At 42.3% G+C, this 18165-nt stretch overlaps 1 long non-coding RNA gene across 1 annotated transcript in view; it reads right to left on the bottom strand.

Annotated features, from left to right (window-relative positions):
- The window catches only part of LOC120501415, a 38213-nt gene that overhangs the window by 18444 nt on the left and 1604 nt on the right, over positions 1–18165 (bottom strand). The window contains exon 2 of the long non-coding RNA XR_005627286.1: positions 15475–15547. This is a non-coding gene — a long non-coding RNA (uncharacterized LOC120501415). The remainder of the gene's footprint in view (positions 1–15474; positions 15548–18165) is intronic.

The following is an 18165-nucleotide window of genomic DNA, read 5'->3' on the forward strand; positions in this document are numbered from 1 at the left end:
AGCAAGACACACTGGGGCAGCTACTGGGCTCGTCTCTGCCTGCTGCCCTTGTGTGGTGTGTCGCAGGAGGTCACGCTGCCACACCGAGAGCAGTTGTAGGAACCAGCTGTGACATCTGGCTTCCATTGAGGAATCTGAACACTGGAACCAGGCAATGTTTGTTTTCTCTTGCTTGAGCACGAATCAAAGTTTTAATTAAAGAAATCTCAGAGATGCTTTCAGCAAGCCTGCCCAGGGTCAGTGTGCAGAGGGTGCTTTTTCTGGGATATGAGCTGGTCATGGTCCAACCCACTCCCTGAGGTGACGGGTGTGTTTTGGGGTGAGGGAGGAGTTGCAGAGCCTAAAACAGCAGGGATCAATGACACTCAGAAAGACTCTTTCATTGTCTTTGTGTACACGGAGGCCCAGACTCCAAGGAACAACCATTGCCTCCTCTGTGCCTTCTTGTTTTGCCAGCAGCTATTTCCATGGCTGATCAGCCTCACTGCCCTTCTCTTCGCAAAATCATTCAATCCTTCCTGTGGTTCTTCCTTCCTTTAAAGCCACTCTTAGGACCTCCTCTCCCCATTCCCAACAAAGCCCACCAGAGCTATGCCCTCTGACACTGCTGGCTGCAGCTCTGCTGCTGCTTGGCTACCACTGTAAGTGATTAGTTCTCCAGCTTTTATATTAGGCAATTTTCTTTTCAAATAATTGTTTTTCAGACTGTTAGTAACCCTTTAGTTTAATTTCTGAAATAGAACAATCCTATTCCCACTTCTGAGTAGTCAGTACCAGCATAATAAAATATTTCAAACACATCAGATCTCTAGAAACCCCTTAATTGGTTTCCAATCCCCATTAAAATTGCAGCAACAGTTCATCTCTCCAGGGCTACACCGGTTTGGAAAACCACCTGGCACACATCCTACTCCTTCAGTGCAAAGCACACCCTGTACAGCTGCAGTTTAGGCAACACATCTGAGAGTCACAGTCAATCTGTAGCAACAACTGAGAAACAGAAACCTGAAGTAGAGAAGGAGTAGGTTCGTGGGATCCCTTTCTACAAAGAATGGTATTAAAGGGCATTAGTCTGTTGGATATAGCTGAGACTTCTAGAGTGGATGCTGGCTCACAGCCACCCATGTGCCCTATAAATCTATTTTTTGTTTTTATGTGTAAATGATGTAATGCCCACAAACTTCCTCAGTCAGGGTTCATTATTTAATTTCTCAGGTGGCTGAAGTCATAGGCTTTGTGGCGTCTATGACCACCCAGAATATGCTCTCACTGCCCAGAAATGAACTTCCTCTTAGACCTTGGATTCTAATTGGTATCTGCAGACTTAAAAGTCCACTGACCACTTCATGTCATGGGAATATTTTGCAAAGCATCTCTGGAATGATAAAACCATTTTGATCCCAAAAAAATGCGTGTGCTTAAGCTAAGACCTTTTCTGACAGAAAGAAGACAATTAAAGGCAAGTTTTGATATGATACCATATGAAGATAAACCCTGTTTTCATGAGCAAATATCTACTTGGAAAATAAAATTCACCAAGCAAGAAAAAGTCCTTGCTTCACCTAATCTAATATTCCAGATTGACAGAATTTTATCCCAAATTTTCTTTACTAAATGGGAGTGCATCTTTATTAACGTCACTGGGCTCCTAAATAATTCCTGGAGGTGGTTATCATCAGTGGAATAATAAGGATTTATCTGTCTCCTTTGCCTTACCTATTAGTAATAAACATATCCCATGCTTTCTTTTAAGACTGTTAAACTCACATCCTTGGTGTTGTTTTACCTAAATATAAATCCAAGAAGTGACCATGCATGAAAAACAGTTTCCTGGGCACAGAGACTTCCCTACACTGGTCCAGTTGGGCCTGAGAAATCAATCTTCTCCATAATACTGCCTAGAGTCATGGTACTAAACCCCATGGTCTTCTGACTATCTGCAATCTTTTGTGAAACTTTTTGTGAAACTGAAATACTGTGCCTTATTAGCACTTAAATTAAATGGAGTGGTGTAGAGGACAAATTATTACTGTATAAACACTGGTCAGCATTCCTTAAACTATGTAAATCCTTAAGGTCTGAAAGGATAATCTTCACAAATTACAGGTATTTTCATGAATCTAGAAACAAGCATAAAAAAATAGATGGGTGTGGTCCAAAGCACAGCAAAATCTATAAAAATTCCATCTTTGCATCTCAAAGACATAATTTCTTCACTGATAGAATTGGGATTCTTACTGAAGAAAAAGAATACAAACAACCGTAGATAAAAGTATGTATTTATATAGGAACAGAAATATATTTGCAAGTATATTACATGTTTGCAGGCAAGTACATCAATTAGGCCCATCTCTAAGAAGGGTCAGAAGGGAGATCTGGGGAACTACAGGTCTATCAGGCTGAACTGAGTGCTAGGGAAGCCCATGGAGCTAGGGAAGCACTGGCCCAGCCAGTCTGGATTTGTAAAAGTCAGGTCCTGCTTGACCAACCTGATCTCCTATGGCAAAGTAGCCCAGTTAGCTGATGCAGGAAAGGTTGGCTTGTATCAGAAATCCTGTGTCCAGAAGGACCAGGGCCATGACCATCCCCATGTTCCTGAGTTCTGGTGAGGCCACACCTTGAATCCTGTGTTAAATTTTCAACATTTTGTTGCTAGAGAGACACTGAGGCACTGAAGTGAGCCCAGAGAAGAGCAATGAAGCTGGTGAAGGGTCTGGAGCACAAGTCCTGTGAGGCGTGGCTGGGGGAGCTGGAGTTGTTCAGCCTGGAGAAAATGAGAGTCAGGGAGACCTTATCGCTCCCTACAGCTGCCTGGAAGGAGGCTGCAGCCAGCTGGGGGTTGGCCTCTTCTCCCAGGTAATGAGAAATACAAGTAGAAATGGCCTCAAGTTGCACCAGGGGAGGTTTGTATTGGATATTGGAAGAAATTTTTCCATCAAAGGAGTAGTCAAGCATTGGAACTGGCTGCTAGGGGAACTTCTGTAGTCACCATCCCAGGAGGATTTTAAAAGACGTGTAGATGTGGCACTTAGGGACATGATTTAGTGGTGGACTTGGCAGTGCTGGGTTAGGGGGTGGACTCAATGATCTTAGAGGTTTTTTACAACCTATACAGTTCTATGATTCATTCTATAACAGCAGTAGAGTCATATAAGAGAATCTTCAGATAGTGGTTATTTAATTTAAGCTTATATGCATTATAAATATTAGAAGAAGAAGAAACAAACTATTTTCTCACAGAAAAAAAAATCTGATTAAGTGACTCTTTAATTTACAAGGTTCTGAGTGACTAAAACATATTTTTTATTTTCTTCAAAAATTTCAGTAAAAATGCTAGCACCATGAGAAAAATGGGTGTTCAGGCTGTAGAAAATAAAAATTACTCCTGTCTTTTTTCAGGGTGGAAATGCTCAAAGAATGTTTTTGGACAGAACGTTTCCAGCAAAGAATCTCAAACCAACCTTTTATTTTTCCTCTGTTGAATATAAAACAGAAATTAAAAGTATCAATGAGGAAAAAAAACTCATAAGGAAACTTTTTGTCCTCAGCTCCACCTTTTCACTCAGAGTTTTAGCTGTGGAAGAGGAGGAAAGATTAAAGGTTTATTTGGCATTTGAAAGCAGATTAAATTATTTGCTTCCAAATATTTCTTCATGTATTTTTATTCAGTCTTTTCTACACTGGATGGCTATTTTCCAGGGTTTCATCACTGTAAACCTGTTCCAAATATTACAAAAACCATTTCCACAGAGGGCATGAACAGGGACTTTGAAGAGAGACACGTGCTCTGCAGGAGGGCAGGTACCTAGGGAGGTCATCCCTGTGCCCAGCCCCCAGATTCAATGGCAGCACCTGGCCAGCTGGAAAAGTCACCTCACTTCGGAGACCTGCAGCTGACACCCAAAAAGCTGCACTGTGATGACAGCCAGGCTCAAACCTTCCCCTGCACACACACAAGGTCTGCTGCTTCCCAAGTCTTGAGATGTTAGCCTGGGCCCCAAGGGTTGCATTGTGCAGGCCAAAAACTCAACAGCCAAGTATCACAGGCTGCTGCCGGGCACCCAGCATTCCCATGAGAAACTCGCCAAGTCGGATGAACTGCGTCACAGCAGCCTGCAAAGCGGAGGCCTGGTTTAAAAATACTGCCTGGTGCCGATTTCCCAGGCCATATATAGTTCACACATCTCAGGGCAGCAGGAAGGAGCTGCAAAGACACACAGAGACACGGAGAAGGAAGAAAGCAACGAGAGACGCGACTGCCAGTGTGCAACAAAAACAGGTTAAAAATAGCCTGGGCTGCAACAGCTCCCTCCTGTCCCAGGAGTGTGTGGGCCACTGGTCCTCCCTGGCCTCTCTGGCCTGTCTCTCAGCTGCCTATTTTCTGCCAGGAGGAAAGGGCAGGAAGGAAATTTTCAGTTCCTGCAGGCAGAAGAAGAGAAAATGACAGCCCTGCTTGTTTTGACACTGGGCAGGCTCCCCGGGGCTTGCACAGACACCTGGCCGGTGCTGTAAGATCCCCTCCCTGAGGGGCAGGCTGAGGGCATGTTGAGAGCACAGGCTTGGATTGCCTCTCTCACATCCCCCAGCAACAGCAGGCATAACCCCACGGGTGCCATGCTGCTGAGATGAGGTGCCAGCAGAGAAACACAGCCTGCACTGTGATAAGGGTTTCGAAACAACTCTCATCTTCCCCCCACCATCCTTTGCGCATTGAGTCCTGTTATGGAGTCAAAGCTAAGCTGGCCAAGCCTACTCTGGTAAAATAAATAAAAAGCAAAAAAACCACTTGTTTTGTCCATTGCCTCTTCTCCCCCAAAGCCAATGCAAAGGGAAAGCAGCCATGTGCCAAACTGAGTTATCCATCTGCAGAGATCTTCCCCATCACTTCTCTTAGCCCAGCTCCTTAAAAGAAAAGCCAGAATATGAAGGTGTGTGCCATCCAGGCCAAGATGTGTGACCCTACACTCATGGAATCTTCTTGCTTGTTGTGATTTCCAGTAGCCAGGTGAGCACTGCCTGACCTGTGGCTGGTGTGGGAAGAAAGATATGTTGGTATGTCTCCAGAGGCCAGGCAATTCCTCATGGGGCCAGCTTTAATTAGAGGGCTAGAGTTTCTTTCTTTTATTCCTGGTCATTTGCATCTTGTAGATCTGGCTGCCTCAGCTGCAAACAACTTCTGTCAACTCCTAGATGCTGACACGAGGCACTGAGAGGGGTCCAAGCCAGAAGTCCAGATTCCAAACATCCCTGAACTTTGGTGAAGTTCAAATCAGAGCACACATCTTTAGTGAGAAGAGGAAAGCTGTAACATGATCCTAGCCCTGGGCAATAGAGGTAACACTCCAGTGTGGTCTGAAGGTGACTTCCAGAATATGCAGTGTGGAGCAGAGCAGAGGTGGAGAGGGAAAAGCAAGAAGGAATTTTTCATATGTTAAAAAAAAATTCTAAGGGGGAGCTAGCTGTCTGTTGTCTGTGGGAGGGTGAGGAAGGTTGCTGACAGAGTGAAGGGGGTTAAGAGAGGTGGATGAACTCTGAATGGAATAAGAAGTGATACCAAAGAGCTCTGTAGGCTGTCAGAGAGGTGTCTGTGAAGGAGCAGAAAGACCAAGAATGCCAGCATTCAGGGAGAAGCCCATCATAGTACATGTGCATATCTATGAGATCTTGAGACTACAGATGCACTCAGGCTCATACACATCTCTGCAGTGCTCTCTGCCTGCCTTTCATGTGGATCAAAATCCTCCTAACAACTCACCTCCAGCTCTCTCTGCAAGGGAAGAATGCCTTCAGTGAGAAGGGCAGGGCTGGGCACTGCTTGTGTCCTTGTGGGGGACTGTGAGCAGTATCAGCCTCTCTGCATGCTGCCAGCAGCATCCACACCAGCATTTCCAGCTTGTGGGCACTGTGGACCTTTCCCTCTGGAGCACAAGGAGCTGTGTTCTGCTCCTCCAGCCCTCCATGGGCTTGTGCCTTAATTTAGCACTTGGGCTTGCAAAAATCAAAGTTGGGCACTAACCACATCAGGGCGCAGAAGCAGAGATGCCTTTTTCACTCCATATCGAAATAGGGACTCTTTGATCCTTATTCCCAGAAAGGCCACAGAGAAGCAGCAAGCAGCCTAACTGGGTTCCCCTAATCTATATCAGTGTGCTGTGTGTGATTAGATACACTGGTCTCTGTGCATCAGGAAGTTTTTACCTGAATTTAGAGGGCACCAGTCTGCAGGATTGGGAAGCCACCCCCATCAGATTACACAGGGTTAAGGTTTAAGGTCAGAGCAGTGCACAGCTTAAGGCGATAGCAGCTCAGGCCTTGCTTGCAGGAAAGTGGGATGACAACCCTAAATGTGACCATGGATGGGGTGTGAAGGCAAGGGTGACTCTCTGTGTGCCATGCATCTGCCATGGGCCAGAGGAACAAACTCCTTGTCAATACCTAACCTCCCTCCAGCCAGCTGATGGTGGCTGGTTAGATAGCTTCTGTGCCATGCTGTGACACTGTCCATAAAGGGTAAAGGGTTGCTTCCTGGCTCTCACTTCTCAGTTAGTTAATGACACCACTAATTACCTGACAGTAACATGGAGCTATACTTGGCCATAGGTGGATCTTACTGAGGTCATACTGGTTACGATTAATGTAATTTATTACCCCTGGGGGACACTTTGGGATACAGAGTGAGAAGGCCACTTGGAAAGTGCCAAAGCAATAATCCAAGTCAGAATTTTCCCAGCAAGGTAATATGTTCCGTACTTGGTCTGCCTCTGAGAAATAAAGCATCAACGTTGCATCGGCTCTGGTGGAATGCTGTAAAGATTTCCAAACACGTTGGTGGAAACAGAGGACTACTGTGCTCAAGAGGTGGGTCCCACTTTGGAGCAAAAGAATTGTAAGGCATTTTGTTTTTCTTAAAGCAACTCTGAAGACAGAAATCCCACATGGTGGAAAGGCAGTTGTCTGCCAAAGGGAAGTGCTGTGCTTTGGGCAGGCAGGCAGCGCAGCACGGGGTCACGTCATCTGGCCCCTGTTAGGGCTGGAGCTGTACTCTAGATGAACTCTACCAAATTAGCTGTACATGATGCTGCATTCCCTCCTTTCTCAGAGGATCAAAGTAGCTGGATCCAGTCCCAGCTTTCTGCAGATAAGCAGGTCACAGGACTAGTTTGCACCTCTATGCTGCTTGTAATACACCGTGTTACAGATTCCTCTGGATTTCCTAGTTTGTGCCCATATACACTACATACTACTGGTCACATTTTTTTCCTTTTAGTCCTGAGCTAATCTAGGGACCTGGGATAATTCTAGAGCCTCTTCCAGTACAGCTCTCTGGCAGTGCTACATCTGATCATAAACTACCACCACTGTTCTTGCCCAAATTTTTTTTACATTTTCTTGTTTTACCTAAATCGTTCATTCTTGCTTACAAAAGGTTTCTCCCACCAGGACAGCAGCGTGAGGGCAGGCACAGCAGCTCAGCAGCCTGGCTTGGATTAAAACCTTGCTGAATGGTGGAGACAGAAAGGGACAAAGACAAGACTATCTGGTTTGGTAAGCCATGAGGCATCCCTCATGCCTCAGAAAAATGCATGCGAAGAAGAGGGGGAAGGGAGAGATAGCAGTAATTGGAAATCCATTTCACTTGTATAAAAGTGCTAATTAGTTGTTTATCTGCAGCCACACTGCTGGATTCACAAAGGCACACACAAGTTACAGCGATTAATTACCAGGGCCTGGAAGATTGTCTCCATAATTTAAATTTGTGATCAAGCAGCAGCCATGGGTGATTCAAAAGCAAACAGCAGAGCATACATATATATATATATATATATATTCTTCTTTAAAAAGATAATGTGGTTTTGTTTCATAGGACTGGATGATAAATTTATTGTCATTTTAACCACTGCTGTTGTTTAAGCAACAGTTACTTGTCCAATATGCAAGTGGTACCTTTGGAGCAAGTAAATTTTTTTAACCTACATAGCTTATCTGTCAGTAGAAGGAGATGCAGGTTGAAACTATGCAATAACTTATGTCAAATTTGAAAAGAGTTTTGGATATAGAAATAGAACTACAATTACAAAAAAAATTGTTTTAGAAATATTTATTTAAATTTTGAATGATAGTTTCTGGCCTGGTATTCCTGCTCTAATTTAAAAAATTAAAACAAATGACTGATTTGTCCAGATTACTCTGTTGATTTGAAGATAAGTAATTTTTTCCAGTTCTCACTCAGTATAACAAGCAATTGATAGAACATGCTTGCAGTGTCCATCCTTCCCTGAACATAAAAAGGTTTTAAGGACTGAATGAGGGAGAAATTTAAACAGAGGCATCCTATGAGGAAAGAAAAATGCATGAAAATGCATTGAATAAAGAACTTACCTATTTATCAAATACTTTGGATAAAACACTTAAGTATTTTATTTCAGTTATCAAAAATAAATTATGATAATAGAACAGCACTGAATTAAACTCACACAACTCCAGTGGGATTGGAAGAATCCCAAAGATTTTGGCATGGGATCATTTTTCACAACATGTTTTTGAGAAGATCTGATCCTGGAGTGGTAAATATAATTCCCTAAATAAAAGTGCTTTTCATAATTATTTCAGTAGGCTATTTTTGACACAGTTGCTTACTTGCAAATGATTTCCAATGAGCGTATGTTAAAAGTGACACATTTGTATTTTCTTGTAGTGAAAAGTTCAAGTCATGAAAATAATTACCATTAAAAATTACCCATGACGTCTTTAGCAGAATATTTTTTGGCCAGAAAGCTGTTTAAGAGAAGCTTAGAGTGTTGTCCAGCCTGCATCTTAGCTGTGTTCCTCACAGACAGTGTGGCTGTGGCATTTTCTGTGCTCAGCTGGGTGGTCACAAAACACCTGCAAACAAGATTTTGGAGGCACCACTTCCAATCGCTCATTAAAACTCCCATTTCCATGTTTTGTAGGCCACAAAAGATCTTTTTTTCCCCCCGGGGATACTGCAGCCAAGAAGCCAACAGAAAGGTTTACTGAAATGTTTAAATGCAGAAAAGAGGGAAAAAAACCCCAGCAGAATAAAGTTCAAGCTGATGCCAACAAACTGTATTTGGTACAGTACAGCCTGTTGCTCACAGCTGCTTTCAGAGGTGAACAAAACATTTTGCTGGGTCCAAGGACTCCCTGCTCAGGAATGGGCTCCCCGCAGGGGTGATGCACAGTGCCGCACGAGCGCTTCGCTGCTTGCAAGTGAAATAGGGGACCCTGTGCCAGCTGCTCGCTGCTGCTCTTCCCTTTTACTGTGCGTGTGGTAAGTCACAAATTCAAAGCAAAAAAGTTGCACGAAATGGAGCTGTAACTTTATATTGAAATCTGTAACTGAGCATCTTGGCCATCAGCCACAAAATGTCCGATTAATCTGTCTAAAAAAAGAAAAAAGAGCTCATATTTCAAAAATGAGAAGTTAAAATCCAAGACCAGCCCTTAATTACCAAGCAATGACCACAAAAAAACTCACAAATCCCAAATTCAATTACCTGAAATATTATTACTTGATAGTACTTTAGTCTTCTAATTTGGACATTAAAACATTCCTTAGTAAGAACAGGGAAGGGCGAGACCAACACTTTTTCCTCTGCCAACAAACTGAGTCTTACAGCTTTTTTTGAGCAAAACATTATTTTATTTCAGATTAACATCTACTTAGACTACTTAACCTTATAACATAGCTGCCAGGAGCTAAGATATGAGGGAACAGGAAATTGAAAAAAAAAATTGAAAAGAAAAAGAATTGAAGAAAAAAACTGAAATAAAAAAGAAATCAAACAAGTGTTCAATTATCGAAAATAAGCTTTGTGGCTTTGTGAGAAAGGAAGAATTTCTCTTTCACCTTTCTGCACATGCTTATTCCTTAAAAAATTTTTATATCAAAATGTCCACCAGAGAAAGTCAAGTAACTGTGATAAATAACGGACATATTCCAGTGTAAAAAACAAAACAAAACAAAAAAAAAGCACCCCAAAATATTTATGAAATTGGGTATTTGAGGGGATTTATACTTATCCCTTTCAAAAAGAAAAAAAAAAAAGAAAAAAGAAGAAATGCTTACTGCTCCATATCAGGAAAGGTAAAAGCCTTTAAGATATGAACAAACGCTGAGGAAAAGCTCATTACTAAATTAACAGAGCCAAATTTCAGTCAACCAAGTAGAAGACTCCCCTTTCTACCAGTTAGTTTAGACAACCGGTTCTCTCCAGCTCAAAAGCCATCTGCACGTCTTTAAGTTGTCATATTTGGTTTGATTGAAATGCTTGCATAGAAAAAGAAAATACAGAACTTTGAGAGATCAAGAATCTTACTGACAAGCCATGTAAAAATCAAACATTTAAAAAAAATTTAAAAAAACCCCAACAAAACAGCCAGACAAAGAAGCCAGCAGATAAATGTTTTATTGGGGTAGCTTTTGTTGTGAACTGTGAATTCCTCAGTTTACAAGTTTACCAGTTTACAAAGGCCAGCCAGATACCTTATCCAAGACAATCACGAACTTCACCCCAACAATTTTATAATGCAGTTCTTTTGAGTCATTAATTTGAACTACCCACTGAGCAGTCAAAGAGCAGGGAGTATTTTTCATATGGAATCATCATTCCAGCATTGCTGTCATCCTCCTAATGTCACTGCACCCACCCGTCAGTGCACTGGAACACTTTTGCACAGCGGTTTGTCAGGGTGCCTTGCACAGGGGTATTGCAACTTCCAGTCTTTAAATGCTTTCTTCAGTCTTCATATGCATGCTGTGCTACTCTCACACTCAAGAGAGCTCTCTGGTAGGGATCTCACTCCTCTGCTTGTGAAAACATTCAGTAATTTTACTCTTAGGAAAACAATTAAAAACTAAATAATTCTCACAGAGCAGATACACCACTCCACCTGGGAAGGCATGTATGGATGATGTCTGTCATTGCACTTGGCCAAAAAGCCAAACTGAGATACCCACTTCATAAAAAAAGTGTGTCTTCTGTTTAGATACATCCACACAACTCACAAACTGATTAAAAATTTGCATTTAAATATAAAATACATTCAAGATCAAGTGTCCAAATGAAGTCTTTCTCCAAAAACAACCCAAAAACCAAAACCCAAACCATAAACAGAACAAAAAAAACCACTCTAAATATTTAACTCATCAAAAGAAACATGGTTTAAAAGGCAGGTAAGTTAAAATCAATGTTTTTCTGCACAGAAGAAATTCAGGTTTATATTGATGCTTGATAGATTTCCCATATAAAAAATAGAAGATATGAAAAGCTGTGGTACCTCAGAAGATAATTTGTAATACTGAAAAATCCCTGGGAACTTCAATGGCATATGGCTGCAGATTTAGCTTTAAAAATTTTGGGGGATTTATGATCCACTTTCAAAAGTGGATCATAAATAAGAAAGAAACAGTAAAGTTGTGGGTGTAAAGAATCACTTAATAAAATCCTTGCGTAAATTTGTACATATAACTAAAGATTGTGGAGTCAGCAAAGTAAAAACTGGAAATGTTAACATCTTTTTAGATCTCATGTTATTGTGTCCTTTTTTTTTTCACTTAAACAGCTGATGGGAAGTTCCTCTCCTTTTAAGGCTGGCACACAGGGATGGTATTTTGTCATTGAAGATGACAAATAGAGGTTGCAGTCTTCATCCTTGGAGATAGTGAAAGCTGTATGGACATGGTCCTGGATCGCCTGTCCTTCCTCACCCAGCTTGGGCAGTGTGGTTGGACCAGATGATCTGCAGAGGTCCCTTCCATCCTCAACCATTCTGTCATTCTGTGATCTTCACTAAAAAGAATGATTTGGGATGTTGCAAGAATGTGCTACTAATCACTGAATACTGTGAATGTGATGTACAATTAAAAAGGAAGCTAAGTATTTTTAACAGGGAAAAGAGACCCTCAAAGAGATAATTGTGACTGTTTAAGTAATACTTACTTATTAAATTTTGATTTCCTAGGAAATGTCTTTCAGCTGAATGCCTGAATGTATTTTAAATGTTGTAAGACTGAAGAAAATATTCTCTTGCCTGAGTTATCTAAGTCTTTATTTGATGATGAGCAGACAAAACAAAAGGTGATAGCTTACATCTTTAAACATTGCATTTAATTGATGGTTCATCATGGCATACATGATCTCACATCTAACTGGTAATAAAACTGCCATTGCCCACCCATACTCTGCTCTGTGTGTTTTACGAGGAAGAACTCAACAACACAAGGATGTAAACTCATATTTAGAAAGTTTCTATCTCAATCATCAGTGGGGCCTTTCCTATTCCCTGGCTAGTGAGCCTGTATAAGATCCCAAATCACAGCATTTGTTTTTCAGTGCATGCCATTTTTTGTGCTTTCAGGAACACTCACTCACTCCTGGCTCCTCTAGTTCCATTTCATTCTTTTTACTGGCAAAGAGTGTAAAACAGGGACAAGTGGCTGGACTTTGAATGCATGGTCATTCTCACTAAATTTACTGTGCACTGTATATATTCCATCTCTCTGTTTCTTCCTTGCCCACCTCCTGGACAGAAGGAACTCTCCAAAAGCCCAGAGTGACTCCCCACAGCTTGCATGCAATGGAAACCAGTCATCCTCACACTGGTGGTTGAACAAAGGCACAGTCATTCCCAGCAAACTATGCTTATAAGAAAAAGGGTTGCTGATACAAATTTGAGGTGTGACAAAAGTCACATTTGGGTTAAGGAATGTTGGATGGCTGTAAACAAAAGGTTAACTTGTCCAACCTCTTGGAGACTGTAGTATTTTACTCAACACGCCCTTCATAGTGGCCCACAGTTTGCAACTATATTTGGAAAAAGCTTACCTTCCACAGCCTGAATGTGGAAGAGATTTGCTTTTCTATAATTTTCTATCTATTATGGAATCAGACAGTAGCAACCACCTGCTGTAACTATGATGCGAAATGAGGAATGTGCTAAGATTTAATGCTCACTGTCTAAATGCAGCTAGGAAATATATGTCCTACAGGAATAAATTAGCTTTTCAATTAAAAAGTATAGCATACGGCTTGCTTCAGATAGAGGAAAATCAACATAGCAGGAAATACCCATGTTGACACACTCAGATGGTGCCACTGTTCTGACCTAATCAGGAAAGGAAATGACTTACAACAGCCCTACAAGCAGGGGTCAGCAGCCTCTGTGAAGCCACAGCCAGGGCTGTTCAAGGCTTGGGCTCAGGTCTCATGGTGACATTTAGTCACATCTATAGCACCTTCTCAGACTGCCACTTCGTTAGAAATAATAGAGCCAGAGATCAAATTAGATGAAAAAGTGGAAGCCAAGAAAGGCTGGCTTTCTCCTCCCTGATAAACTGCTGATGACAAACTGCTTTATTCCCTCATGGGTTCTGTTCTTCCCAAAACATCATGCATTCTTATTTGTCTTTGTAGATCTCTCGTGTTTGTGTTGCCTTCTATAAGTGCTTCTCGATCCACTGATCCACCTTCTGATTACAGCTGTGCTTTGCCACAAAAAAACTGATGATAACGCCCAGGAGAGTTTGTGGGGCAAAGACAAAACTACACGTGGGCAGCATTGAATACACAGATGATTTTGGGACAGTGGGTCTGAGTGGTGGGATGCAAGTATTCCCTTGAGCCATGTTTGGGGTGGAGGGTAGGTAAAGACATAAACACTTCAGCCTCATCACAGGGTGCTCTGACCCAGCGCCCGTTTGTGTTAACGGGGCACCAGGACCTGAGGAATACTGCGGTGCCCTCCAGCAAGCCATTGCTGAGCCCCATGGGGACTCTAGTTCCTCCTTAGGGTAGGGCAGGATGCCAGAGTCTCAGTGAAACCATATGAAGGTCTTTTCCAATCTAAATGACTCTGTGATTCTATATGGACACCGTAACACACAAACTGAGGCGTATGAGAAGCATGAAAAGCAAGTCTGGCATGGCTTCTCCATGGTCCATGTCTTTCACAGGCTGCTTCAGAGGCAGAGACAAATTTAAGGAGTGGTATCAGGGAATGTGAAAACCCTCACATTTTCTGCTGTCAAAGATCATTAGGATTTTACCTACATGCCTTCTCACAGCAACAGAATCTCAGCAGCACAGTGCCTCAATACACAGTATCAGCCCCAAAACTGCTGAGGGCTGGGTGCCCCCTGGGCCACCCAACCCCCTCACAGCTACATCAAAGCTGAGAGTTCTCCCCAGAACTTATTTGTGAGTTTTCTTTAGAGTCTGCCCAGCTGAAAAGTACAGTGGCATTAAATTGTATACGCAATTCTTTTAATTCTTTTTTTTTTTTTTTTTTTTTTTTAAACAAACAAAGCTCCAAGCCTGACAGGCAAGGGCAGGGATGGGATTAGGCAAACATCCTATACAGACGGTTCCCCTTTCTGCCTGTCAGCTTGTAAGTGCTTTCTCTTCTGGAACTATACAGTACTAACTGAGCCGGAAACAGCTATTTAAAAAGTGATTATAGTGTGACATTTTTGTTTGACCTAACATCAAGCCATGTGCAGCTTAAATGTCAGCAAAGCTATTTACTACAGGGACAGACAGGCCCTAGCATGCTTAAATCTACCCAGCGTCTTAAAAGTGGTTGCTGTCTCCACTCAGTGCACATGAATGACACCGAAGCCAAGATGTGAAGTATAGCGCTCCGTAAGCTGCGATGATTGACTAATATGCTGGGTGGCACAATGCATTCAGCAAGAGGCTCACAGGGAGGAAGGCAAAATAATGGATAATTAAAGTCAATCTCAGGTTAGAAGGCAGAGGCCCATGCAAGAGGTTCCCTTGGATCAGCAAGAGCATGTCTATGGCTGGTGTGTTTTGTTCAGGGGTGTCTGAAGGGCTCAAATACTTGGACGCAAAATAGCAAAGCAGAGTTTTTTACTAGAGTAGGTGCTGTATTGGTCGCACGAGAGAGGAGGGAGTGCCACCCCCAGCTGTGGCCAGCGACCCTGCCCTCAGAAGCCCCCTTGAAGCCCTGCGGCGGAGCCGGGGCCTCAGGGCGTTCTCCCCTGCTCCCCCTCGCTCCGGGGCTGGCAGGGCACAAATCAGGCCGCCCAGCTGCGGCTGCCAGGCAGGGTGACAGAGGGGAAGGGAGGCTCCAGAGCCCTGTCACCAGCCGTCAAAATAATAGCCGAGCAGCGTGAGAGGGGGGCAGGAAGCTCAGGCAGCTAATTACGTGCATCTCTCCCTGTGCGAGAAGCCACAGGAGCGCAGCGGCTCCTGGCCGCGCCAGGCGGCAAAAGCACGCACAGCCATAAGGGACGGACAGAGCTGGGCAGTGTCAGGAGCTCTCATGGAAGGCAATGCACTGGTGTGCAAGGACGGAGATAAGTACCTTCACAGGCCCTTCATGGGACTAGAGGCATGTATTTGGACAGGGTTCCAGCCTGACCTGCTTCTCAGAGCCTAAAATAACAAACAAATCAGTGTGCCTTTATTTTGAGAAAACGTTACTCACAGTAATAAGGGAGGGTGGGGGCACCCAAAAGGAAGCAGAGTTGTGATAAAACTTCCATTTTGTTCTTTCTTGCCTGTCAGGGAAAAAAAATGTACATTATAATTCAGAGTGCCTTTCAGGGTTTATTTTTCTTTACATTGTTACATGCCTGATCACATCTGATTTTGGAAGCTAAGCAGGGTCTGACTTGGCTGACATTTGGGAGATGGCTGAAAAGCAAGAGTCTGAGCAGGATCTGTGTGCTCATTATATGAATGTGCAACACATGACTGGGGGAATAACAAGAATATTCACAGCTTTTCTGTATCTTAAAGTACTTCTTTTCTCCATCTCTAGCAACTGAAATAACACTACGATGGAAAATAATATAATGAATATTAAATGAGCATTTTTAAAAATAATAAAAATACACTGCTTGTGAATAGTGCTTAGTACTTCACAAAAAACACAGAAAAATCCTTTGAGCAAACTGATCATCAGATTATTAGAGGAAATAAATTCTTTGATTTCTGTCTGCTTGCTGTTTACTAAGTGCTGTTTACTACAGTGGCACTTAGTGGCAGGTGATTGTTAAAATCCCTTCAAAACTCATTTAAGTACAATTAAGTGAAAACAGTATAAGATTTTCAACAGAAAAGATATAAGAGGTAGCCAGAGGATTTTTTTTTACATGGGATTTATTTCTGTTCTTGGTGTTTCCAGTTGAAAAAGGCTTAGTTATATCATAGAATGGTTCATTCTTGCTGTACCTTAGAAAATTTCAGATGACCAAGGCTGATCTGTTACAATTTTACTTTGAGGCTCAGAAGAAAGAGGTATAATTTTAAGGAAAGCTTCTTTGTTTAAACATGTTCCTTAGTTAAAACAAATTCAGTTTTAAAAACAATAAAAACTGTAACTAGAACTCCCTCACTTATCAAATGTCATCAGCAGGTACCTCTCAGATTCTGAGTGGGCTCTGGGGGCCAAGGTGAGCTTTTTTTTTTCTTTTTTTTTTTTTTTTTTTTTTTACCTCTTACCCCAGCAAAATTTAAAGGCAAAACCAACAGGGAAAGTGTAATAAGGAAAACGAACATCAAACAGATATTTGAGTATCTGTCTTCCACCTTTAAACAATAAATAAATATGATGTGGCAAAGCGAGGCAAGATCCACATGCTGTGAGCCTCTCCCACATAGTGCCCAAGATGCCCTCATTCAGTTTTCCAGTCCTCCTTTGTTATAGCAAAATGTGAGAGATTTCTAAATCCTGATTTGGATGCATCCCCCCACAGCAGAGACAAACCAACAATTACTGAAGCAAGGCAAGTTGTTTTCAGTTTAGCAGGTTTTTTTCTAAGCCAGGCTTGTGGTGTCATTTAAAGTTTGAATGCTTCCTTTCTCTGAGAAGACCAGTGGCTTTTCAATAGCAAAAGATCAAATGATGTTAATCAGGCAGTGTGACCTAATCCTCTAATTCAGCTGCCTTTTTACATTAGAAATGTTCTGCTCATGTAAGACTGATTTGCTCTTAAATTGACTTTTTTTCCCCAAAATGTGCTAGTCTAAAGTTCTACTCTTGGCCCTGCAGATCCATTATACATATAAGATAAAACAACTTTTTCTTCATTTTGAAGGCTTAGATAGGGTAATCCTAAGGGATCTGATAGAAAATCTCTTGTTCATCACAGAAAGCCAAAGATGTTAATGCAACAGCAGCAAGAACATTTTTCTTTTGGGTAGTGATGCCACTGGTTAGCTACACTGAACAGGGGCACTCTGGGCAGCTATTGCTGACTACTGGAATGCTACCATAAGCACTACTCTTCTGATATGGAGAGGGATGTTTTACAAGGGCAGGTAGTGATGGGACAAGATGGAAGAGCTTTAAACTGAAAGAGGCTAAGTTCAGATTAGATATTAGGAAGAAATGCTCTTCTGTGAGTGTGGTGAAACACTGGAACAGGGTGCCCAGAGAAGCTGGGGATGTCCCATCCCTGAAAGTGTTCCTGGCCAGGTTGGATGGGGCTTTGAGCAAGCTGCTAAAATGGAGGGAGTTCCCACTCATGGCAGTGGGCTGGAACTAGATGATCTTTAAGGTCTTTTCCAACCCAAACCATTCTGTGATTATGTGAAGTCTCAGCAGGACATGTCCAGCCCTTGGCACAGACATCAGTGCACGGTGCATCTCTCAGATGCTTCTCACCAGCGTTGACAGCCCACACAGGGGAGTGGGGCACAAGGACACACACTCCAGCACTGTGAGGTGCATGGCAAAGTCAAGGGAGCCACATGGTACACATGTACTCTCACCCCAGAGGTCTGCACTTCTGTACCCTTACTGAATTCTTGCAGAGCTAACTATCTATTTGCCAAGATTGCCTCAGACAAAGGAAGATATTATAGCCTGGAGAAGTGAAATGACCATTTATAGTGTCTGGCAGGTGCTCATCAATTGTGTTTCTATTAGGAAGGGCATCAAGGCTGCTATTCCTTCTTGATGGTTCTGTGATACCCAACCATTTTGTCCTGTCCACGGAACTACACAACATTTTCTTTTCTTTTTTTCTTTTCCTGCCAGATGATAATGAATGAATCTCACCAATTAATTACTTTTCCTGAAGATATTTTGCCAATACAATTTTTACTGTGCCCATGCTGGCAGAACATATAAGGGTTTTCTAAACCTGGCGTGTTATCATTGGTGCTACGT

The sequence above is a fragment of the Passer montanus genome, unplaced genomic scaffold, assembly GCF_014805655.1.
Source record: "Passer montanus isolate IOZ18808 unplaced genomic scaffold, ASM1480565v1 scaffold2, whole genome shotgun sequence".
NCBI lineage: Eukaryota > Metazoa > Chordata > Aves > Passeriformes > Passeridae > Passer > Passer montanus.